Source organism: Mesoplodon bidens (assembly GCF_964165515.1).
Source record: "Mesoplodon bidens genome assembly, chromosome: 12".
NCBI classification, from domain to species: Eukaryota; Metazoa; Chordata; class Mammalia; order Artiodactyla; family Ziphiidae; genus Mesoplodon; species Mesoplodon bidens.
This window is the reverse complement of record NC_138168.1, coordinates 75,450,718-75,475,939: the sequence shown is the minus strand read 5'-3', so window position 1 is coordinate 75,475,939 and position 25,222 is coordinate 75,450,718. Positions and strand designations below refer to the sequence as shown.

The following is a 25,222-nucleotide window of genomic DNA, read 5'->3' as shown; positions in this document are numbered from 1 at the left end:
TCATTTGCGAAAAGGAAAGAATACTACTGCTTACCTGAAATGTTGTGTTTGGAACATTATCAGCACTCAAATAACAATAGCTAATACTTTCCTTATTTCACAGGTAAAAATACTGAAGTGCAGATGGGTAAAGGGACTTTGACACGGGGCCAGTGGCACAGCAAGAGTAGCCTGCCTCCACGGCCTTTGCCTCTGCAATCCTCCAGACTAACCATCCAGGCTGTAATCTTTCAGAGATGCTCCTGAGCACAGCAAATTCAGATGATTGATTGCCCTGCCACTCAGCTTAGGGATGTCCAAGTTCTCTTGCTGTTTAACCACTTTCAAAGGCTGAGAAACAGGGCTTGTATTTCATTAGAGCTACACAGAATGGAGCCTTTCTTTAGTCTGTACTTAGCGTTTTGAGGAAGAGTTATGGCTTCAGACAACAGTAACCCCTGCTCCATAGGGAAGTGGTGAGAAATACTTACTTCCTCATGCCAGCAGAAACAGAATCGCCAGGGGCTCTCTCTTTGGACTGCATGGGGAAGTGAGTTTTGGTAACCATTTCTCTATCCACCCTTGGGAGCCCTAGATGACTGGAGCTGAGTAGGAGGTAGGGGAGGGAGAGGGGCAGTGTTTCAGATTCTTAAAGCCATAGCTCTGGGCAGCTTTAGACACTTGGTCCCACAGCCTCAGGAAATTACACGGATGGCGCTGCTCAGCCCCCTTTTTGCAACTAGGTCAATTATGAAGTTGCCTACTTTTAACCACATAAATGAGGAAGTGTAAATTCTGCCTGCTCTGCTTATGGTTCAGGTTAACTGCCTTTACAAGTTCCGTCTTTCAATTGCCACTTTTCCTTAGAAATTAATATCCTTCTCCTTTATTTTCCACAGAGCTTTATTTGTTCATTTTAAAAAATTCTGATAATGTTCCACCTTATTCTAATCATTACTTAGGGCCTGGCCCTTCTCATTTACTAAACTGTAAGGGCACTTAAAGCAGGACCTGTTCTACTTTTCTTCACCAAATTCACATCAACCTTTGCAAATCTCCTCAACATCTCGTAATCAGAACTAACATTTATTGAGCACTTCCTATCTGCTTGGCACTACTAAATGCTTTTTCTGTAATAACTCACTTAATCCCCATAAACACCCTAGGGATGTGCTATTATTACAATCGCTCTTTTGTAAATAAGAAAACAGAGGTTAAAGTGAATTAGTAAGTATCAGGCAGCATTCAGGCCCATGTGGTCTGGTGCCAGATCCACACTCTTTATAACCACGTTATTCTGCTTCTGGCTGCCTCAGTGGTGGCAACCCTGTAAGGGGTTATAATTAGCCCATTTTGTAGAGAAGGAACATGAGCTTTAAAAAGCACAGCACCTTGCCCAAAGTCCAAAGCACAGAGCAGGTAGACCCAGAAGGTAAATGTCACCCATCTGGCTTCAGAGTGCACACTTATTTTATTTTTATTTTATGATTTTTATTTTATTTATTGTGGTAAGAACACTTAATACAAGACCTACCCTTCTAATACATTTTTAAGAGCACAATACAGTGTTGGTAATTTTAAGTACAATGTCGTACAGCAGATTTAGAGAGCTTATTCATTTTGCATCACTGAAACTCTCTACCTGTGTATGCTCTCAAGTTCTATGCTACATTGCCTCCTTCCAACAGAAGGAGTACAGAAAAATGTTTACTATCGGTCCTAGAAAAATTTATTATAAATTGCATCTTAGATTCAGTTTTGTCCCTTAATGTTCAGTCTCTTCAGAGCCCTCTAGTTATCAAGGATTTGGGTCCGGCAGATATGAAACCTCCCTGTCCCTGACAGAGGAAGCCTCATTATGCTGGGCAGACCTTAACTTACAGTCTTAGTCGTCTTTGAAAGGAAATTCTGAAGAGAGATTCGTAAAAAGTGGGATAATAAGGAAAAGATATTTTCCTGATACTAGCTGAAAAATACTTTCCATTTCGATAAGCTGTTTAAATAAGAAACAAGTTTTCCTGACTGTACTAAAACGCTTCATCAGGATGCAGACTGATGTGCATTTGTGTAAGGTTGCAGTCACCTGGGCACTGGATGTGGTGGTGCTCAGCCTGGACAGAGGTACTCACTTTTCTACCAGAGAAAGCTCCTCACTCAATGCAAGGTCATGTCTTCTCCCTGAGAGCTTCCTGCACCGCAGTGGTGTGTGTGTAAGAAAAGGGATATAATTGGGACAACTCTGAAAGATCCTTTTGTCTTTTGAGCTCCCTCATTATTGGCAGAGACCTCTTTCACAACAGCATTGCAGTTTAACTTCTGCTGTCCAGTCCCTCTTGCCCTACCCTCTTAGAGATGCTACTGAGAACACTCACTAATAAACATCGTGTACACAAATCTCAGAGTGTGAGAGTCTGTTTCCTGGGAACTAGCCTAGAACAGTTAATAGCAGGTTTGACTGCAGGAAGCAGACTCTAAAATGAGTATGAAATAACAGGGAATGAATTCACCTTCTCACACGCAATAGCTAATAAAATGAATAAAATATATGAAGACATTGGCTTTCAGCCAATGAAATCAGTGATCCCAGAGATGAAAAACAAACAAAGGTGAGCTTTTCAGAAATAAACCCATGCACTTATGGACAAAGGAGGCAAAAATATACAATGGAGAAAAGACAGTCTCTTCAATAAGTGGTGCTGGGAAAACTGGACAGCTACATGTAAAAGAATGAAATTAGGACATTCTCTAACACCACGTACCAAAATAAACTCAAAATGTATAAAGGCCTAAATGTAAGACTGGAAACCATAAAATTCCTAGAGAAAAACATAGGCAGAACACTCTTTGACATAAATCATAGCAATATTTTTTTGGATGTTTATTCTACAGCAAAGGAAATAAAAGCAAAAATAAACAAATGGGACCTAAATAAACTTAAAAGCTTTTGCCCAGCAAAGGAAACCATCAACAAAATGAAAAGACAACCTACTGAATGGCAGAAAATACTTGGAAATGATATGATCAATAAGGGGTTAATATCCAAAATATATAAACAGCTCACAAAACTCAATATCAAAAAACAAACAACCCAATTAAATATGAATAGGGAATTTCTTGGTGGTCCAGTTGTTAGGATTCTACGCTTTCACTGCTGAAGGTGCAGTTTCGATCCCTGGTCAGGGAACTAAGATCCTGCAAGCCATGTGATGTGGCAAGATTAAAATAAAATAAATAAAATAAAATAAAATAAAATAAAATAAATAAAATAATAAAATAAAATAAATAAAATAAAATAGACATTTTCCAAAGAGGACATGCAGATGGCCAGCAGGCACCTGAAAAGATGCTCAACATTGCTAGTCATCAGAGAAATGCAAATCAAAATCACAATGAGATACCACCTCACACCTGTCAGAATGGCTACAATCAAAAAGAACAGAAATAACAAGTGTTGGTGACAATGTGGAGAAAAGGGAACCCTCCTATACTGTTGGTGGGAATGTAAACTGGTACAGCCAATTTGGTGTAAATTGGTGTTTACACCAAAATTGGTGTAAATTGATGTTTGGTGGAAAACAGTATGGAGTGTTCTCAAAAAACTAAAAAGAGAACTACCATATGACCCAGCAATTCCACTCCTGGGTATATATCTGAAAAAAACAAAAACACTAATTCAAAAAGATACATGCACTCCAATGTTCATAGCAGCATTATTTACAATTGTCAAGATAATGGAAACAACCTAAGTGTCCATCGACAGATGAATGGACAAAGAATATGTAGTGTGTGTGTGTGTGTGTGTGTGTATACACACACACTGGAATACTATTCAGCCATAAAAAGGATGGAATTTTGCCATTTGCTGCAACATGAATGGGCTTGGAGTGTATTATGCTACATGAGATAAGTCAGTCAGAGAAAGAAAGATACTCTGATATCACTCATATGTGGAATCTAAAAAATACAACAAATTAGTGAATATAACTAAAAAGAAACAGACTCACAGATATAGAGAACAAATTAGTGGTTTCCAGTGGGGAGAGGGAAGCGGGGAGGGGCAATATAGAGGTAGAGGATTAACAGGTACAAACTACTATGTATAAAATAAGCTACATGGATATACTGTGCAACACAGGGAATATAGCCAATATTTTATAATAGCTATAAATGGAGTATAAACTTTAAAAATCGTGAATCATTATATTGCATACCTGTAATTTATATAATATTGTAAATCAACTATACTTCAATTAAACAAAAAAAAACTGATGGACTTTATAATTGTCTCAGACTACTGTGAGGGCTTGACACAGGGCAAGTGAGCCCAGGCAGAGCCTGATGGTGTCCCCTGTTTAGGGAAATGGAACTGGAATCCAGGGGAGCTAGGAGGCTGAAGTTCTCAGAGGAGAGAACAGCGCAGAGAGGAGATACTCAGAGGGTAGGCCCTCGGTGTCTGTCAGAGTGCTGATCTGCACAAGCACAGGTGGTAATGCCCTGAGGCCATAGAAAGAACCACGTGAAAGTGTTAGAAGGGGCATAAGCTCACACGGGGCCTGTTCCTACCAGCATGACTGGAAAACCCTCAGAATTCACAGGAGACAGAATATGGAACTTTGCCCCCTCCGTAGTGGTGACAATTTCACCCTAAACAAAACTCCTCATTGTTCCCATCTTAACGAAACTTGAAAGCAGGACCTGAAGTGATCAAACTGTTTCTAAGTAGGTTAACAGTTTCCCTGAACAAATTTAAGAATATTTATAGGAGTACAAAAATAACTAGTACCCAACAGGTACAATTCAAAAAGACTGGTATCCAACAAAACTTATCAAGCATAAAAAAAAAGAAGCAGGAAAATATGTCCCATTAAAAGGGGAAAAGAAATGAACCAATTGGAAATGACTCAGAATAAAACATGGATGATACAATTAGCAGACAGGACATTAAAACAGCTGTTATCACAGCATGCCATGTGTTCAAGAAGATAGAAGAAAGATTAAATATATTAAGTTCCTCTTAAGAACACCTAAAACTACACATATGATGTCTATGTCGAAAAGATACACTGGCTGGGATGAATGGCAGATTAGCCATTGCAGAAGAACAGATTAGTTAATTTGAAGACACAGCAACAGAAACAACCCAACATGAAACACAGAGGAAAAAAACAAAAAAGAATAGGATATCAGGGAGCTGTGGAACAACTTTAAATAGACTAATACACATGCAGCTGGAGTCCCTGAATAAATGCGCAAGGAGGACAGGCATGGGGGTTAGGAGACGAAGATCCAGAAGAAAATAGATGCAAAAATAATGCTTGAAATTTTTCCAAATTTTGTTAAAGCTATAAATCTCAGAAATTCAATAAACCCTAACCAAGCACAAAAAACATGGAGACATCTACACCCAGGGACATCATAACAAAATTGATTAAAATCACAGTTTAAAGGAAGATCTTGAAAGGGAACTTCACGGCTGACCAACAGGTAATGAGAAGCCCATTGCTGGCAAGAGGTGGAGCACTGGCAGCCCTGATGTGGAATTGAAGTGCAACTGCTCAACACTGACCCATGGTAAACTAGGACAGGATATTAGCAGAAGAGAATGCACAAACAGATGTATCTCAGGCCTCTGGGAGGGTTAGGAAAGAGTAATTAGAAAGACTAAGAAACTGGATGGTTATTGACACCTTAAGAATATTAAATATAGTTATAATAACTGTTTTAATGATGTTATCTATTAAATTTATCATCTATGTCATATCTAGGATGATTTCAGTTGATTTAATTTTGTTTTTCCTCCTAATGGGATATATTTATTCTTTTATTTCCTATGTTTCTTATCAGCACAAGACACTGTGAATTTTTCCTTGTCTGACGCTGGTATCATATACTTTGGGTAATAATGATTTGTCTCTTTTGTAACTTGAAACTAATTGTGTTTATTTGGAGGTTTAGTTTACCTGAAGATTTCATTTTATGCATTGGATATTTCTAAATAGATGAATAAGATTTGGTTTCTGCCCCTGAAGAGCTCATAATCTTGTGGGGCAAACAAAAACTAGAACTGATATTTATAAGACAATGCAATGAATTCTATAGAAAATATGTGAATCAAGCACTAAGGAAGCCCTGAATAAGGTTATCCAAGGGGATGTCCTCAGCATGTTTTATTGGAAAAAAGTGTCTAGCTGAGGTGATGGGCGTGGAGTGACAATTCAGATCTGGATCATGGAGCAGCCCCTGGTGACATACTACAGTAAGAAGTTCTGGATAGTGAGAGATGGCACTTTGAGGGGCCTAAGAAGAGGGAAAGATTAGGATAAACTTCCCCATTTTATCACTTGTGTGAAGAAATGTCACCACATTAATGTAAAATATTCGGTTCAGACAACTGGATTAAGAAGATGTGACATATATATATATATATATATATATATATATATATATATATATATTACTCATCCATGAAAAACAATGAAATTCTGCCATTTGCAGCAGTGAGGATGAACCTTATTTCACTTATGCTTAGTGAAATAAGTCAGAGAAAGACAAATACTGTATGATATCACTTATATGTGGAATCTAAAAAATAATATGAATGAATGTATATGCAAAACAGAAACAGACTCACAGATATAGAAAACAAACTTGTTGTTACCAAAGGGGAGAGGGAAGGGAGAAGGGACAAATTAGAGGTATGAGATTAACAGATACAAACTACTATGTGTGGAATAGATAAGCAACAAGGATACATTGTATAGCACAGGCAATTATAGCTATTATCTTGCAATAATTTATAATGGAGTATAAACTGCAAAAATAGTGAATCACTATTCTGTACACCTGAAACTAATGTAATATTGTAAATCAACTATACTTTAATAAAAATAAAATAAAATATTCTGTATAAACAGCATTACATGAGTTTATAGACATGTAGACTTGGGCTCCAACCTAGCTCCATCACATGCTAGAGGTATGATGTTTGGCAAGCTATTTAGACTCTGAAGTCATTTTACTTATCTGAACAATGGTTATAAACTGATTGCTATCAAGATTGGTTGAGATGCGTATGTTTTGAAAAACAAAAACAAAGCAAAACAAAACTAAGTATGGTCCTTCTCCTATGAAGCAGCACTATTTGTCTACATGAAAATTCTAAAATAACTTGGCAAATGCTACAGCTGCGAAGAAGAGACTAACAGAATTTTGTGTTATGATGATTTATAAGGGCTTTAAATAATTTTAAAAACTTTTTGGAGGGTAAGAAAATAATTTTGTATAATAATGAAGTATAATTTTTAAACATGAGAATTAAAAAAGAAAATTGTAAGGCTTCATGATTATAAGAAGGTATATTATTCTCCCCCCAAAACCTTTACCTTATAAACCTGGTTAAGATAGTTACAAGCCATTCTCTCTTTTGACTTAATTGCTAGTAATTCTATACATCTATGAAGCTTGTTGAATTTTCCACACATTTATACCTCACATATATCTTACACATGCTATTTATACAAAAAAGTTAGCACATATAAATATATTCCAGTGCTTAAAAATGTAGACCTTAAAGTTCATTGGAAGTGAAATGCAGGGGAAAAGTTCAAAATGGACTCTTATTTAAATGTTTTGAATTTGGAATTATGAAAATGTAAAAACAAGTTTAAAAAATCTCTAGTCCCATCTTCCAGAAGTAACCACTGATAATATTTTGATGTGTAGAGCCTTCTCATCATTTACACAACTATTTTATATAATTGAGGTTATGTTATTTAACATATTTTCACTTAGCTATGCTGCCAGTACTGCCTGTCATTTAATGATTTTCTACATGATGATTTTTTTTTTTTTTTTTTGCTGTACGCGGGCCTCTCACTGTTGTGGCCTCTCCCGTTGCGGAGCACAGGCTCCGGACGCGCAGGCTCAGCGGCCATGACTCACGGGCCCAGCCGCTCCGCGGCATGTGGGATCTTCCCAGACCGGGGCACGAACCCATGTCCCCTGCATCGGCAGGCAGACTCTCAACCACTGCGCCACCAGGGAAGCCCTACATGATGATTTTTAATAGCTGTGTAGTAAGGCATCATATGAATATACGTAACCATTGTCTTACTGTTGAACTTTTAGGTAATTTCCTATATTTAATCAATGTGACTAACAGGCTGATAAAATACAGTGCCGTATAGATGAACAGGAATGGGGAACTGGAGGCTTGGACTCTGGGGCCACCTCTGAGTGCTTTTGGATAAGTCATTTCACCTCCCTGAGTTCCAGTTTCCTCATTTAGAAAACTGTAGGGCTGAACTAGATGAAGTTCCAGATCCTCTTCTGTGCTAACATAGACACCAGCACTTCCAGGATTAATCAACACTTTGGTGGGGAAGGTCTTAAGTAGGGTGCTGCACTGGAGAACTCTAAACAACTAGAAGGTAGTGTAAGGTCGACACTTTCTGGGTTGTTTGCAGAACTAAAACAGCAAAAAGTGATCAGTGCACTGGAAAAAGTGGGAAAGCATCAAAACACCTCTGATACTGCCACCCTTTTCCTCTCCTCTGAGAGCTAAGAAGGACTGATATCCAAACTTGCCATCCCCCTAGACTTCAAGCGTGTATTGCTCAATTGGAGGATGATGCTTACAAGTGTGACTGGGCATTTTACACTGTTTGCATTTGTGCATATTCTCAGCTTCATAAACAAGTTAAATTTTTTTTTTAATTTAAGTATGATCCCATAATAAGATCCCATATGCTGCATGGCATATGGAATCTTAGTTCCCTCACCAGGGATCAAACCCACTTTCCCTGCAGTGAAAGTGCAGAGTCTTAACCACTGGACCACCAGGGAAGTTCTCAGTTTCATAAACAAGTTTCTAAAAAACAGTTTCAAAATCAGCATTAATTTAAAGATAACTCATTTAAAGTAAGTTAGCTTTACTGAAACAATGCTGTATACATCATGAACTTACATTCTAGGAGAGGGGGAGAGAAAACAAACAGACACAAAATATATCATGTTGTTCCAGTATGTCAAGTGGGGCTAACTACTAAGCAGAAAAAAAGGAAGTAGGGTAAAAGAAATAGGAAATGTGTGAACTAGGGAGGAAGTTGCTATATTATATGGAGGGCACAGGAATGACCACTCTGGTACCGTGACATTTGAGGAGAGACCTAAAGTGTATAAGACATCAGGCCATGCAGACCTCTGAGGGGATGCGTATTCTAAGCAAGGTCAATAGCAAGTAATTTTTTGAGGTGGGAGGTTATGTGGTGTGTTCTCTGCCTCTGTGACTAGAACAAATAGAACAAGAAGAAACGTAGAGAAGATGAAGTCAGAGAGGCAGCAAGGTGGCAGATCCTACTGGCTCCTATTAGGAACATGGCATTTATTCTGAGTCAGATGGAAGCAATTAGAGGATTTGGGGCAGAGAAGTGACATGATCTGGTTTAGGCTTTAAAATGATCTTTCAGGGTGCTTTATTGAAAATACAAGTGGGTGGGTATTGAGGCATGAGTAGGGCAGAAGCTAGGGAAAACTAGTTAAAATGCTATTTCAGTAATTCAGAGAAAGGCAGCTACACTAGGGCAAAAGTATAGGAGGGTGAGAACTGGTCTGATCCTTGGTGCATTTGAAGGAATAGCTAAAAGGATCTGCTGAGAGACTGGATGCAGAGTGTAAGATAAAAGAGGGATCAAGGATGACAGCAAGGATTTTAGCCTGAGCAACTGAAAAAACAGAACTGCCATCCACTGAAGGGAGAAAGACTTTGAGAGCAGAAAGTTTAGGGAGAAAATTAGGAGTTCAGGTTTGCATGTGCTCAGTTTGAGATGCCTATTAGAAATGCAAGCAGAGAGTTCACAGGCATCTGGATAAATGAGTCTGGAATTCAGGTGACAGGTCTGGGCTGGAGCTAGAAATTTGGGGGGTCTTTATCATAAGATGAATTCCATACATAATTTTACCCACCCCATAAAAATATTTTTAAATATTACAGAAATGTATGTAAAAACTCAATTAGGTCAGAAAATGATTAATAAGAACTTATGCTTGAGTCTTCCTGCAAGTTGTTACCCAGGTAATCATTTTTAAATCAATCCATGCTGCTTAAATGAAATTCTACTTTGGAACGATGTCTTTTATTGCTTTGGAGGATTACTCTAGCTTATGAAAATTATTGCTCTAGTGTTCTTCCTCTACACTGTTGACTTAAATGAAACTTGTATCAAAAAGGAATGAGGTCTCACAAGCAATTATTGTATTCTAGAGCTGGAATGGCCTTAACGGCCTCATTCAATCTAGGACTTCATTTTACAGAAAGAGGAAAAAATGGAAGTTCAAACAGTTCCCAAAGTCATTCAGCTAGTGTACTTATTAATTATTTACTTAACACAACAAATTAAGTTGGGTGATATTCTACGTGTTGGTGATAAAACAGTCAACAATAAAAATAAAGACTCTGTCACATGGAATTTACAGTCCCTTTGGGGGAGCTAGAAAACAAACATGCAAATGTACAATATGGCACATAATTGATAAGTGCTATGAAGAAAAGTGAATCAAGATAAGGATACGGTGATAAGTAATTTATTTTTCAAATTGGGACACTTTTTAGAATAAAAGGAGTTGAAAACTAGATGGGAAGTCAGGTCAGCAGGCATAAGCTGGGGCATTCCTTGGACAAATGAAAATGTAAGGTTGCCCAGGTAAGTTGGATGGGGTGGTGCTGAGGGGCTGAGTCAGGTTTATTCCACATAAAGTGGTCAGGAGTCAGAAGACATGGTGACATGTGAGGAGAGGCCTGAAGACAGTGAAGGAAGAAGCCATGCATATATTTGGGGTCGGCTGCTGCAGACAAAGGAAGCAACAATGAAGCCTCTGACGAGGGCGGCATGTGGAGAAACAGTGTGGTTGCTGGAGAGGGAACAGGGGAATAATGGTAGGAGGTGAGACAAGCTGAACTTTTAGGCTATTAAAATGATTGTGGTGTTTGTTATGATTAATAGAAGAAGCCATTTGTTGGTTATGATATGAAGAGTGACATCTAATTTTAGTCTTAATAATAATAATTTGGCTGTCCTATTGACAATAGTCTGGGATGGGGGTGAGAATTTAAAAACAATGTCACTTACCATGTCAGCAAGAAAAATTCTTGGCAATAAATATAAGAAAAGCTGTATAAGACTTCTACCAGAAAATCTTATTGCTAAAATTAAGGAAGACTAAATAAATGAGGTGCTCTGGGATGACCTAGATGAGTGGGATGGGGGACGTGGGAGGGAGGTCCAAGAGGGAGGGGATATATGTATACAAATAGCTGATTCACTTTGTTATACAGCAGAACTAACACAACATTGTAAAGCAATTATACTCCAATAAAAAATTTTTAAAATGTGAATCAAAAAAAAAAGAAGTACATCATGTTCACAGATTAGAAGACTCAATATTGTAAAAATGTCAATTTCCCCCCAATTCTATAGATTCAACACATTTCCAACCAAAATTCAAGCAGGTTATTTTTTGGCATAAATTGACAATCTGGTACTATTTATAAAGAATTGCCAATGACCCAGAATAATTTTTTAAAATATTTAAATAGAAAAAAATTGCAAGATTTGTATTACTTTAAGAATTACTATAAAGTCATAATAATTATTGATATGGAATAGAAGAATGGATTAGTAAAACCAGGAAGTCCAGAAATAGATACACAATGAAATGTGGTAATTTTATTTTTATAAAGGCACCAATGAAATTTAATGTGCACAAAGAAATTATATATGGTTTTCAATATATAGTACCAGAAGAACTGGCTGTCTACATGAAAAAAACAAAAGAAGCTTGACCAATACCTCACTCCATATACAGAAATTAACTCAAGATACCTCACTCCATATACAGAAATTAACTCAAGATGGGATATAGATCTAAACATAAAAATTCAATCTAAAAGTCTCCTTAAAGAAAATACTGAATAATATCTTTGCAAACTTCAGGTGTCCAATGATTTCTTAGAACACAGAAATCATTAAACATAATAAAAAGTTTAATAAACTGAACTTCCTTAAAAGTAAAAACTTCTTTTCAAAAATAGTCATTACTAAGAAAATTAGAAGGCAAACCTCAATGGGATAAAAGCACTGCAATGTATTTATACAACAAAGAATATGTATTTAGACTATATAAAGATTTGCTAAAATTCAATAATAAAAAGACAAAAAACTTAATAAAAATTCACATAAAACATAGACAGCCACAAAATAAGGAATATTAATAGCCAATAAGCACAGTCATTAGGGTTGTGTAAATTGAAACCCAATGAGATATAATGAGTATATACATACCTAGTACGATCCTAAAATGAAAAAATAAAACTAATAACAGTATACTGTATTTTTCTATGTCCACCTGGTTAAGCTGAAGACTATATTTCTTAGAATTTCTTTTTCTGTTTTAGATTTGGCCCAAAGAGAAACTTTTGTATAATTTATATAAATAAAGCAGTAGCCATTACTCTCAAAAGTTTGCTGGTGTCAGATTTAGTGCCAGACTGGTACAGATGTATTCACTGAGTCATGGCATGACCTCATTTTACAAGGTTGTCCAACTCATCTTCCAGGGTGATCAACAGCAACCCCAGGTCTACCATGCTTGGCTCTGGACCCACAAAATTGGTAGCTACACAAAGACAACAAGTTCCCATAGAGCTCGCCATGAACTTCCTTTTCTTGGTCCTACTGCAGTGGATGTTTAGTTTCTCAGACTTCCCTGCAAGCTCTAACTTGTCTACCTGCACCAGTACTTTAGATAGACTTATTAATGACTTTTTCTGATCCCAACCCTTCCATTTACTCCATCTACTTTCACTTTTGTGTAAGGTCTAATTACTACAATGAATCCCTTATTCCACTAACACTCATGCTAGCTCTGTTTCCCAGACGAACACTTGATGGCTATAGTTCTTGGAAACTCATCTGCATTTGGATCTGATTTAGATAATTATATTCTCAATTCTGAGACTGATGCCATCATTGAAATGAAACTTTGGGGGTTCTGGAATGACAGGATTATATTTTTTCATGTGAAGAGACTATAAATTCTTTTTGATCAAAGACTGCTAAACGGTAGATTGCTAAAAGGCCTCAAATACTTCCTATCCCTGCAGCAATACTCCTTTCCAATGTGATTTTTCAGTTCTTTCTATTAAAGGTGGAATCCATTTCCCCATGCCTTAAATGTGTTCTTGGCCACATGACTTTCTTTGGCTACTAAGACATTAACAAACATGAACCAAGCAGAGGATTAGAAAGTGGAAGTGGAATGGAGCTTACTTTAATCTGCTGACTTAAACCAGCAAGCCATGTGGATGAGTCCTGGCCAGCCTCTGAAACACACAAAGCCAAGTCATGCCTGTCATCCCAGTTGATGATGAGGTAATCATCAAACACACAAGTGAGGCTGTCCTAAGATGTCAAGTTCCAGTGAGTTGGCTCAGATTGGTGTTATTTTATGGCACTAAGTTATGTAGAGATTTGTTACGAAGCAAAAACTAACCAGTACAAATGTTAAATGTTGAGACGATGCCAAGCAACTCCAACTCTTAGTCACTGATGATGGGAAATGACTCTGGAAAACTGTTTGGCAGTTTCTTATGAAGTTAAACACACACCTACCGTAATATCCAGAAATTCCAGTCTTAGATGTTTACCTAAGAGAAATGAAAACACATAGTCACACAAAGATTTTTACAAGAAAGTTCATAGCAGCTCTATTCATGACAGCAAAAATTGGAAATAAGCTAAATGTCAATCAACAGGAGAATAAACAAAATGTGATATATTCGATAATACCATTCAGAAATAAAAAGGAATGAATGACAAATATATAAATATATAAATATATAATAGATAAATATATAAATAAATATATAATTATTATATAATTATTATATTATAATAATAAAGAGATAAATAGATAAATCATAAAAAATTTAGGTTTAGTGAATGAAGCAAGATACAACAGTATTTACCATGGAATCCCATATATATAAAGTTCCCGGAGAAACATACAAGGAAACGGAGACAGCGGAGTAAAGGTGTGTACAGGTCCTCGGTGGGTTGAAATGAGATAGAAAGAAAGGAGATTTTGTTAGAAGTTTGAATGCTTGAATTTTTCACCTTAGTTTGTATTTTCTCTACATATGATTATTTTTCTCCTCTCTCCCCAATATTTCTGCCACAGTTTATTTCCCAGTTAAATATCAGTTAACTTCAGAGACCCATATAAGCAAAGCAGGCTGATGCCACAATCTAAAACATGAACAGCGTTGGACCTCAGAAAAGTGTATTAAAATCGTTTCCAGAATTGAAAGAAAAAATATGAAATTACTGGAAGCAAAATTATCAAGAACAACAACAAAATGATTTTAGTTTAAAAAAAAAAGCCTTCTGCTCCTTAAGTATGTTCATCATATATGATCACTTGATTTTGAAGAACAGTCCTTCCAGATAAATTGGGCAGGGATGGTTATCATTCTTTTTTTTACTGATTCAGATATTGAGGGGAGAGTGCATTGGTAACTTGCTCAAAATTAGGTGTTTCCTCAAAACCATTCCCAGAAGACAGGTTGAACTCTGAGAGCACTGTGTTTCTCAGTGGACTATATGTATTGAAAAATGTGTGCTGTCAATCCACAGAAACACATGTTTACATTTAACTCAACACTGGGATCTGAGGTAAAATCCATTAATCTAAAAGGAAATCGCCAATGCGATTTTATTCCACTAATTCATTCTGACCTATTATTTACAAAAGACTCAGAAACCAAATTCAAAAATTAATTCAACATATAGGAATTTCTATTCATAGTGTACTGAACCTAAATTTTTCTTTTAGGGCCGCTGGGTTTATTGTCTTTTGGGGTGGTTTGCTTTTGTTTTGCTTTGTTTTAATCTACTTTTAAAAATATATCAGTGACATCATAAAAGTTCAATGTAAAAACTTTTTAACATTCTTATGGTTTCATCTTATTCAAAACAAATGAACACTCTTACTAAGGACGTTCTAAGTAAAAGCTTTGTCTCCATGCTTGAAGTTTAAAGAAAAGATAGCACTTTCAATAAATTAAAGGTACTTACAGATTTTTCCCACACTTTTTGTCTAGAACCCAGTGGGGTGTAAATTTAGTTCTAGAAAAGGGATCAGGTCTGAAAGCAGTCTTCTGAGTTGCTAAAACTCCCCTGGAGAAGTTCTGAGGAGAGATTGTAGACATAATCGTTGATACAGGTCATATTTACTAATTTTGTGTTCATTCTGCCATCTGTGACACCTAACTTTTAACACACATCATTATGCAAGATGATTGTTTTGATGTGTGGCTACATAACAAACGGGCCAAAATTTCACAGCTTAAAACAACCATCTGATTACGCCTCACCGTTCTGCAAGTTAATTGGGATCGGCTGGGTAGTTCTAGGCCACAGCTGTCACCGTTGGGGCCACAGCTACTGGGTGGCTCTTTTGGGCTTGAACATCTAAGATGACGCACTCACATGGCTGTTGGTTGATGCTGGCTGAAGGCTGGGAGCTCAGCTGCGTTGACCGCAGCACCTCACATGGACCCTCAGGTGGCTTGGGCTTTTCACGGATGGCACCTGGGCTCTAGGAGGCAGTTTGAGGAGTGAGTGTTCCCAGAGGACAGAAGCAAAAGCTGCCAGTCAGTGCTCTAAAAGGCTAAGCCTAGAAGTGGCACGGTGTCACTTCTGCCATTGTCTATTACTTAAGCAGTCACAGGATGAGACTAGATTCAGGATGAGGGACATGCTTTCAAAGGAAAGCATTACAAAGAAATGGTGGCCATCTTTAATCCACCAGACCTCTTGTCAATAAACCAAGCTATGGATAACATAAAAGGTGTTTTGAGGAAAAACATTTCTTATGCCTTCCATTTCTTCAATCTTTATCTCAATAATGTTATATGGCAAACAATGCCACATTCCTAATCAACCTATAGTCCACATTCTATGCTTTTTTTAAAATTGGAGGTTGTTTACTTCTTTCTGTAAGGTACAACCTTAAAAGCACAATTTTAGCAACCATATTTGTTCCTTCATACAGGTTTTTCTTTCCCACTTACTTTCATGAAAGTAAAGTCAGAGCCACCAGAATTTCTTTCAGATCGTAAAGAAAGATCTCTCTACCACTAGGCTATGTTTCCCCTCTCCAACAGCTACATCCCACACAGAGCATTAAATGTGAACCTGGATACCTCCTTCATTATTTATTCCCAACTTCTAGCCTCTGCATGGTAAAATTATAACTGAGTGGGAAGCAATTTCTGTTCAGTTTAAGAATCTGTTGAAGTCATTCAAGTAACTTGTCCATAGCAACAGAGAGAAGCTACAATGTCATACTTGCAGCTTAATACTGAGCTCTGCAAATTGCACAAACATAATTTCCTTTTCTTTTTCACAAAGAGGAGCAGTTCAAGTGTCAGAGCAGGTATGCTCATGTATGAGCAAACTCAATACACAAAGTTATAAATGATAAATCTAAATTAAAGATTTAGTGTTTTCCCTTTCATTAACATTTACCTCTTATTGGGAAATTCAATTTTAAAAAGTCCAGCAAACTGTTATTGTATGTAGTGTAGAGGAACTTATATGACACAGCACCTACTCTATGACTCTGTACTGACCCTATGACTGTCTTGATTGCTGTAGCTGTGGAGTGAGTTTTGAAATCAGAAGGTGTACGCCCTCCCACTTTTTTCTCCTTCAAGATTGTTTTGGCTATTTGATGTCTCTTGCATTTCCATATGAATTTTAGGATCAGATATCTCTTGCATTTCCATATGAATTTTAGGTTCAGCTTATCCTTTTCTGCAAAAAAAGGCAACTGGACATTTCACGGGGCTTGCATTTAATCCATAGATAATTTGGGGGGATTACTGTCATTTTAACAATATTAAGTCTTTCAGTCCATGAACACAGGATGTCTATTTATTTAGATCTTTCATTTTTTAAAATAATATTTTGTGGTTTTTAGTGTACAAATCTTATATTTCCTTGGTTAAATTTATTCCTAAGTATTTTATTCTTTTTGATGTATTGTGAATGGAACTGCTTTGTTAATTTCATTTTCAGATTGCTCATTGTTGTGGTATAGAAATATAACTAAATTTTGTATATTGTACACTGATCTTGAACACTGACACTTTGCAGAGCTAGTCTATTTAAAACTAAAGCTACTATTGTTTTAGTGAATTCTTTAGGGTTTTCTGTATATAATATCATGTCTTCTCCAAATAGAGATAATTTTATTTCTTACTTTCCAATCTAGATGTCTTTTAATTCTTTATTTTTTTTGACTAATTTCCCTGGCTAGAACCTCCAGTACAATGTTGAATGAAGTGGCAAAAGCAGACATATTTATCTTGTTCCCAAAAGCTTTTAGTTTTTCATCATTAATCATGATGTTTGTTGTGGGTTTTCAATAGTTGGCTTTTATCATGTCGAGAAAGTTCCCTTCTATTCCTAGTTTGTTGTGTGTTTTCATCAAGAAATAGTGTTGGATTTTGTCATATGCTTTTTCTGCATATATTGAAATGGTCATGTGTTTTTTTTCCTTTATTCTATTAATATGATGTTACTTTGATTATTTTTGCAGGTGGGACCAATCTTGAATTCCTGAGAAAAATTCCACTTGTCAGGGCATATAATTATTTTTAATGCTGCTGGAATTAGTTTGCTAGAATTTTTTTTTGAAGATTTTTGCATCTATACTCACAAGGGATATTGGTCTGTAGTTTTCATTTCCTGTGATGCTTTTTTCTGCCTTTGGCATTGGGGTAATACTGGCCTCACAGAATGAGTTAGGAAGTGTTCCGTCTTTCTCTGTTATTTTTTTTTTAATATCATGATGTTTTATTTATTTATTTATTGGCTGAGACGTGTATGCCTTTTTTTTTTTGGCTGCACCGTGCATCATGAGGGATCTTAGTTCCCTGACCAGGAATCGAACCCGAGCCCCCTGCATTGGGAGCGCAGAGTCTTAACCCTGGACCTACAGGTCTAAACACTGGACTGACAGGGAAGTCCCCTCTGTTTTTTGAAAGAGTTAGTGAAAAGTCGGCATTCATTTTTCTTTATGTATTTGGTAGAATTTATCAGTAAAGCCCTCTGGTCCTACACTTTTCTTTTTTGGCATTTGTTTGATTACTAAATCAGTCTCTTGTAGTAAGATTTTTGTATTTCTCCTTTAGTTTAGAACAATGCCAACTTAATTTCAATAATATATAAAAACATTGCTCCTGTGTTATCTCCATCCTCCACCTTCATGCTGTTATCAGAAATCACATCTTTATACATTGTGTGCCTGTTATCACAGATTTATTATTGATTTATGCAGTTGTCTTTTAAGTCAGGTAGAAAAAAACGAATTACAAACAAAAACACATTTATACTGTCTTTTATATTTACCTAGGTAGTTAGTTATCTCTATTGGTGTTCTTTATTTCTTCATGTGGATTTGAATTACTGTGTAATGTCTTTTTATTTCAGCCTGAATGACTCCAACAAACATAACTTTAGCAGTTGTTCTAGGAGAGGTCTGCTAGTGACAAACTCTCATAGTTTTTGTTTATCTGGGAATGTGTTAATGTCACCTTCATTTTCAAAGGAGAGTTTGGTCAGATATAGATTTCTTAGTTGAAAGTTTGAATATGTCATCCCATTGCCTTCTGGTCTCCATAGTTTCTAAAAAGAAACCGCTGTTTATCTTATTGAGCATCTCTTATACATGATGTATCATTTCTCTCTTGCTGCTTTCAAGATTCTCTTTGTTTTTGGCTTTGGACAGTTTGATTATGATGTGTCTAGGTATGGAGTTTGAGTTTATTCTACTTAGAGCTCATTGAGCTCTACAGATAAATGTTTGTCAACAAATTTGGGAAGTTTGGACCATTATTTCTTCAAATATTCTTTTTTGCTCTTTTCTACCTAGTCTCCTTCTGGGACTTCCCTTATGATTGTCAGTACATTTTTTGATGTTCCACAGGTCTCTGAGGTTCTGTTCATTTTTCTTCATTCTTTTTTCTTTCTTTTTCTGGGACTTGGTAATTTCAATTGTGAAGTTCACTGATTCTTTCTTCTGCTTGCTCAAATCTGACCTGCTGTTGAGACCTTCTAATGAATTTTTCATATCAGTTATTATACTTTTCAATTGCAGAATTTCTATTTGGTTCCTTTTTATAACTTCTTTATTTATATTCTCTATTTCATGAGCCATCAGTCTCATCCTTTCCTTTAGTTCTTTATTCATGGTTTCCTTTAGCTCTTTGAACATGTTTAAAATAGCTAATTTAGAGTTTTTGTTTAGATAGTCCAATGTCTGAGTTTTCTCCGAGATACTTTTTTTGTTTCTTTGCATGTATTGTAATTTTTTCGTTGAAAACTGAGCACTGTGAATCTTATAATGGGGAAACTCTGAAAATCAATTTCTCTCCCTTCCAGTCCCCCAGCTAGGTTTGTTGATGTTGCTGATTATTGTCATTGTTGTTTGTTTAATGATTTTTCTGAACTAATTTTGGAAAGTATGTATCTTTTGTCATGTGTGACCGCTGAAATATCTATTCCATTAGGTTAGTAGTTAGCTAATGACTGGACACAGATTTCCTTCAAGTCCTGGAGCCACAAAATAGCCCAGTCTTTGCCAAGAGATTTGCCTTCAATACTAAACCACGAAGTTTAAAACTCTACCTTAGCTTTTATCTTCTGCTTCCACAGAGCCTTAAGAGCCAGAGTTAAGAGCTGGCACATAACAACCACCACGACAATAACTGATCCCTCACTGCTAAATCCAGGATGTACAGTGCCTAAGAAAGGTTTTATTTCTACCATTCAGAATAGACTGGAGTTGCTTTAGCACTTAATTTTCAAAGTACTTTTGAATAACTTATGAAATTGTTATGTTCCCATATAAAGGATTCATACCTTTTGTATATCAATGTTTTTATCTGATTGTGAAAGTAATACCACCACAGCATTCTTTTTCTAATCCACGATTTCCAGTATTTTGCTTTTATAAACATTGCTGCAATGAATATCCTTGCAACATGAACTAAATTTACAAATTTTCAAGAATATCTGTAGGATAAATGGCTATGGGAAATTCAACGTAAAATGGCATTTGTAATTTTGATAGGTATTGTCCATTTGTCCTTTATATACATTTTGCCACCTTTCATTCTCTTCAGCAATATGAGATGCTGTTTTGTCACACCCTAGTAATTTTAGTAAATATTTCTTTGGCCAACCTAATAGATGAAAAATGGTATCTTAGTGTAGTTCTGGATTTGCATCTTTGTGAGTGCGTTTCAGTATTGTTTCATCTGTTTAATGGTCATTTGTATTTCCTCTTCAATTAGTTGTTTCTGCTTATTCATCACTCATTTTCTGGTTTTTTTGACTTGTAGTAGGAGTTCTTTAAAAATCAAGGATAATAGCAGTTTAACTATAACATAAAACACTTTTCCGGGATCATCTTTTGAGTTTATTTATGATGAGTTTTGGCAATGTATTTATTTATTTTTGTGTGGTTGAAAGTATCAGATTTTGTGTCATACTTAAAAAGACTTCCCCAATTTCAAGATTTTAAAAAAATCTCGTTTTATCTTAGTAATTTTTTCATTTAAATTATTAATCTATCTGAAATTAATTTGGATAAAAAATTAGAGCCAGGGAGCCAACATTTTCCCCTAAATGACTACTCAGTTATCTCAACACATTTTATTAATAATCAAATTTTCTTTGCTGATATGAAATAACATCCCTTCATATACTACATTTCCAAATGCTTTTAGACTCAGTTTTGGACTTTCTAACCCTGTGATCTATCTGGCTATTCTTATGCTAATATCATGTTTTTTTTAAATTTCAAGGTATACAGTATACTTACTTCAGCAGAATATTGAATAACCCAAGTCTTTATCATCACAGAAGGAAATGTTGGTATGTAAATTAAATATAAAATTGCATCAAAAATTTAATGGTCACAATTTTATTATTAAAAATGTTTTAGTAATCAAATTTTAGAAGTTTAATATTATAGTGCAGAGAAATAGTTTGTTAGTATCACCAGCAGCTAGATAGTTCCTGTCTACTCTATCATATGTAATCCATCATACAAAATTGATGTTCACTTCAACTAAACAAACTAAACTTTCTTTTTTCTTTTTTGGCCTGCTCTTCCAGTATAGGTTACCGATGATTGTGCTTTTTTTCCTTTCAAACAATAACTAAAATATGCATTTATTTCCCCCCCAATTTCTGGACTTGAAGACTTGACTTATGGTGGTGATGATATTTCATTGACGCTATATCATGAAATAAGATGCTTTCAGAATAAGATTCAGGAGAACACTTAATACCACTAACATTAAAAAAAATTTTGTTTTTTTGCACACCAGAATGTAATTCAGGAAATAAAAAAAAGCTTTTTCACTAATGTCTTCTAAAAGGAATTTTTACTACAATTCATAACTTGTGAAAATCTAAAAAATTCTCCTCTTCAATTATTGAAAATGGTTGGAAGAACATAGCACTCTTTTCAACGACATTGTTCTTTAAATTCTTAGTTTCTACACACTCAAAACTAGAAAATTGCCTCATTACAACATCCTAGCCAAGTCTTTTGCTTTGAAATTTGATTAATGGAAAAAATGTGTTTTGAACACTCGGTTTTTCTCTAAGACTTATTTTTCTTATTATTATTTAGATTCTTTATTATATCTGGCTTCAAGATTATCTATCACAGATGTCACTGTACATGATTTTGGAGTTTTTGTCATCTCAATTCTACATGGAGCAAAATTAACATCTTTTTAAAAAAATTTTATCTTAAGAAGATTTGAAGATTTCTCAAAATGAACTTTTCCTTGAAGGAAACTTGTTCTAAATGGAATCAAACAAATAAAACTTAAATGAAGCTCTTAAAGAATAACTTGTTATTGTTATGAATACTAAATAGTAGATTAAACAACTCTACAATGATCAGAAGTCTGCAATTGAGAAGCCCTTCTGCTACTAACAGCAATGTTCTTGGGTTCAAAAAATATTCTGAGCTTTCTCTGACCAATAATGTAAGTAGAAGTGGTATTGGAGTGTGTATTCATTTCCTAGGGCTACTGTAACAAAGTATCCCAAGTTGGGTGGCTTTAAACAACAGAAATTTATTGTGTATAGTTCTGGAGGCTGGAAGTCCAAAATCAAAGTTTCAGCAGTGCCGTGCCCCCTCCAAAACCTGTAGAAGACTCCTTCCCTGATTCTTTCTAGTTTCTGGTGATTTGCTGGCAATCTGTGGTGTTCCTTTACTTGTAGCTGTCAAGGAACTCCAATCCTCTGTCCTCACATGGCATTCTCCCTGTCTATGTCTTTATGTGGCCATCTTCTTATGAGGATACCAGTTATATTGTATTGGGAGGTCACCCTATGCCAGCACCTCATCTGAACTAATTACATCTGTAACCATACTATTTCCAAATAAGGTCACATTCTGAGGTGCTGGGGGTTAGGACTTCAACATTTCTTTTGTGGGGGACCTAATTCAATTAATAACAGGGTGCATCTTCCCTAAGTTCCTAATTCTGATGCATCTCTGGTTTATAAAATAAATCTTGGAAATATGGTTGGTTATATAGCTGTTCCTTGGTAAAATTTTCACTGCTGTTTCCTTCCTATCTTTTTTTTTTTCTGATATCTTTGTATAAATTCTGACCTGGTTATAAAGTTCTGACATAGTTAACAATGTGATTTTTCTTAAAAATGGCAAATTATCTTGTTATACATCAAAATGCTTTTTCAGAAGCAAGCAACCATGGTTATTAAATAGGACAATGATTTTGAATTCAACGTATAATGCCTCATCTTTATTTCAGACTTCTTCTTTAAAGAGTTAACATTAATTTCCTGTAAACTAATGAAATAATGAACAACTTTTTAAAGTGACTTATAAAACTAATGTTAGAACAGAGTTAACAAACTATGGCATATTGGATATTTTATTTAAAACATGGGGCCTGGGAACAGAAAGAAAAATTACATTTAAGGACCTAGCAGGATTTGGCTAAATTTCTTCTCTAATATAAGCAGACTGAGTGGGTGCAGAAGCTCATAGGTAATTCCATATGACAGACCTATTTCATTTTCTCTTTCAAGTTCACCATTAACCTTGGTTTGAAAAGAATAAGAAGGCTTCAAAAATGTACTTACAAATGTGTCATTTAGTAAAGGTTAAAAGACAGACTCTTTCATAATGTGCAGTTCCAAAAATATCACTACTTGAAGTAGCCATTTGGAAGCTTGTCCAGCTCCTTAAGAAGAAAATAAATAACACTTCCCTTCTTTACCTGCTGATTTAATATATTACATGGGGAATTAAAGGAGAGCAGAAAACTTTTCGTTGTCTCCTTTGAACTGTAAGTAAGGATTTTGGTGCTGACATTCCAATGGTAGCACATGCCTGCACATGACCATTGATTTGAGTGAAGTCTTAGTTATCACATCAGATTCTGTCTGGCACCCACAACTCAGGATAGTCTTAAATAACAAGTTAAAGAGCTGGGTACAGGAGTGGATTTCATATACTCTTCTTTTTTTGTTTTTGTTTTTTTGTTTTGTTTTGTTTTGTTTGTGGTATGTGGGCCTCTCATTGTTGTGGCCTCTCCTGTTGCAGAGCACAGGTTCCGGACGTGCAGGCTCAGTGGCCATGGCTCATGGGCCGAGCCGCTCCACGGCATTTAGGATCTTCCTGGACCGGGACACGAACCCATGTCCCCTGCATCGGCAGGTGGTCTCTCAACCACTGTGCCACCAGGGAAGCCCTCATATACTCTTGATTCAGCTTAGGTTGGTTCATCCTAGAACTATCTTAAAATTTACAGGAAGTAAATTCTTCTTTGGGGTCCTTCATTGAGTCATGTAAAAGTCTGCTACAGAGTGAAGTGTTCATTTCATGTTCCTTTTATAGGTAAATTAAAGTGTATGGTGACAAAACACTGAAATATGATAATATATAAATTAAAATCATAGGAACATAATATTTTAAACTTAACATTGATTTACCAATCAGTCTTCATTTTATACTGAGATGGGTCTTTACATTTTTGAATATAAGTTGATTTTCGGTTAACAGTGACCATTATTTTAGAATATAATATGCTTAGCTTTATATGTATTTAAGGAATGGCCCATTTATCTATCCTGTCATCAGTTCCTATTTTAATCATAATTCCTTTCTTTGTAGAGACAACTATTATACATATCACACATCAATTGCAACAGGCAATGAATTTATCATTAATCACCTTGTTAAATAGAATTGACTAGAAATATGCTCGAGTAGTATAACAAAAAATACCTAGAGTATATATTCAATTTTTAAAGGTGTTATGCTACAAAAATTAGATTCTACTCCCAGCTATTATAATCATTCTGAATCAAACTGGCTCGAAAGTACTACAGTACTTTATAGTACTAAATTTCCATAAGAGAAAAAAATTTGGAGAGTATGTCAGTTTGTAATGAATAAAAGAAATCCTCAGAATTTCATCTCTAAACCACAGACAGACAGGGAAGCATTACGTTGAATTGAAATCGAAGCCAGGTTCAACCAATGTTATCATGACTTCACTTAAAGCAATTACTGTATTTCTTTAAAGTTCTGTAGGCTCTCAAATCACAATAACAGTATGACTAAAGCTATACTAAAAACTCAAAAGCAAAGTTTTCTGAAAGGGAGGGAAATGGCAGGTATAAATGTAGCGTGGTTCACAAAGATCAACAAAATAATCACACTACTAAAAGATAGCATCACATATTAACTTAGAGTGAACATAAAATTTGTAATATATAAACACTTCAACCTCTAGAGCAGGTTTGGCAGTGAAAAGAAGATTGAAAGATAATTAGTTTGATTTGGGAAATGCTAATGGACTAGTAGGACAATGCCAGATGGTATTCAGATGACTTTTCAGCGGCAATAGATTGATTTACTAATATTTATGTAGTTCTAGCAGTATCTTTTTTTTTTTTTTTTTTTTTTTTTTTTGCGGTACACGGGCCTTTCACTGTTGTGGCCTCTCCCGTTGCGGAGCACAGGCTCTGGATGCGCAGGCTCAGCGGTCATGGCTCACGGGCCCAGCTGCTCTGCGGCATGCGGGATCTTCCCGGACTGGGGCACGAACCCGTGTCCC

General features: G+C 35.8%; 1 long non-coding RNA gene across 1 annotated transcript; it reads right to left on the bottom strand.

Moving 5' to 3' along the window:
• Positions 1-14,014: 14,014 nt before the first annotated feature.
• Positions 14,015-15,618, bottom strand: LOC308626090. The gene is made up of 3 exons (XR_014017199.1): positions 15,525-15,618; positions 15,111-15,223; positions 14,015-14,081 (listed from the first exon to the last, which is right to left on the bottom strand). It is a non-coding gene; the product is annotated as an uncharacterized lncRNA (long non-coding RNA).
• Positions 15,619-25,222: the final 9,604 nt, after the last annotated feature.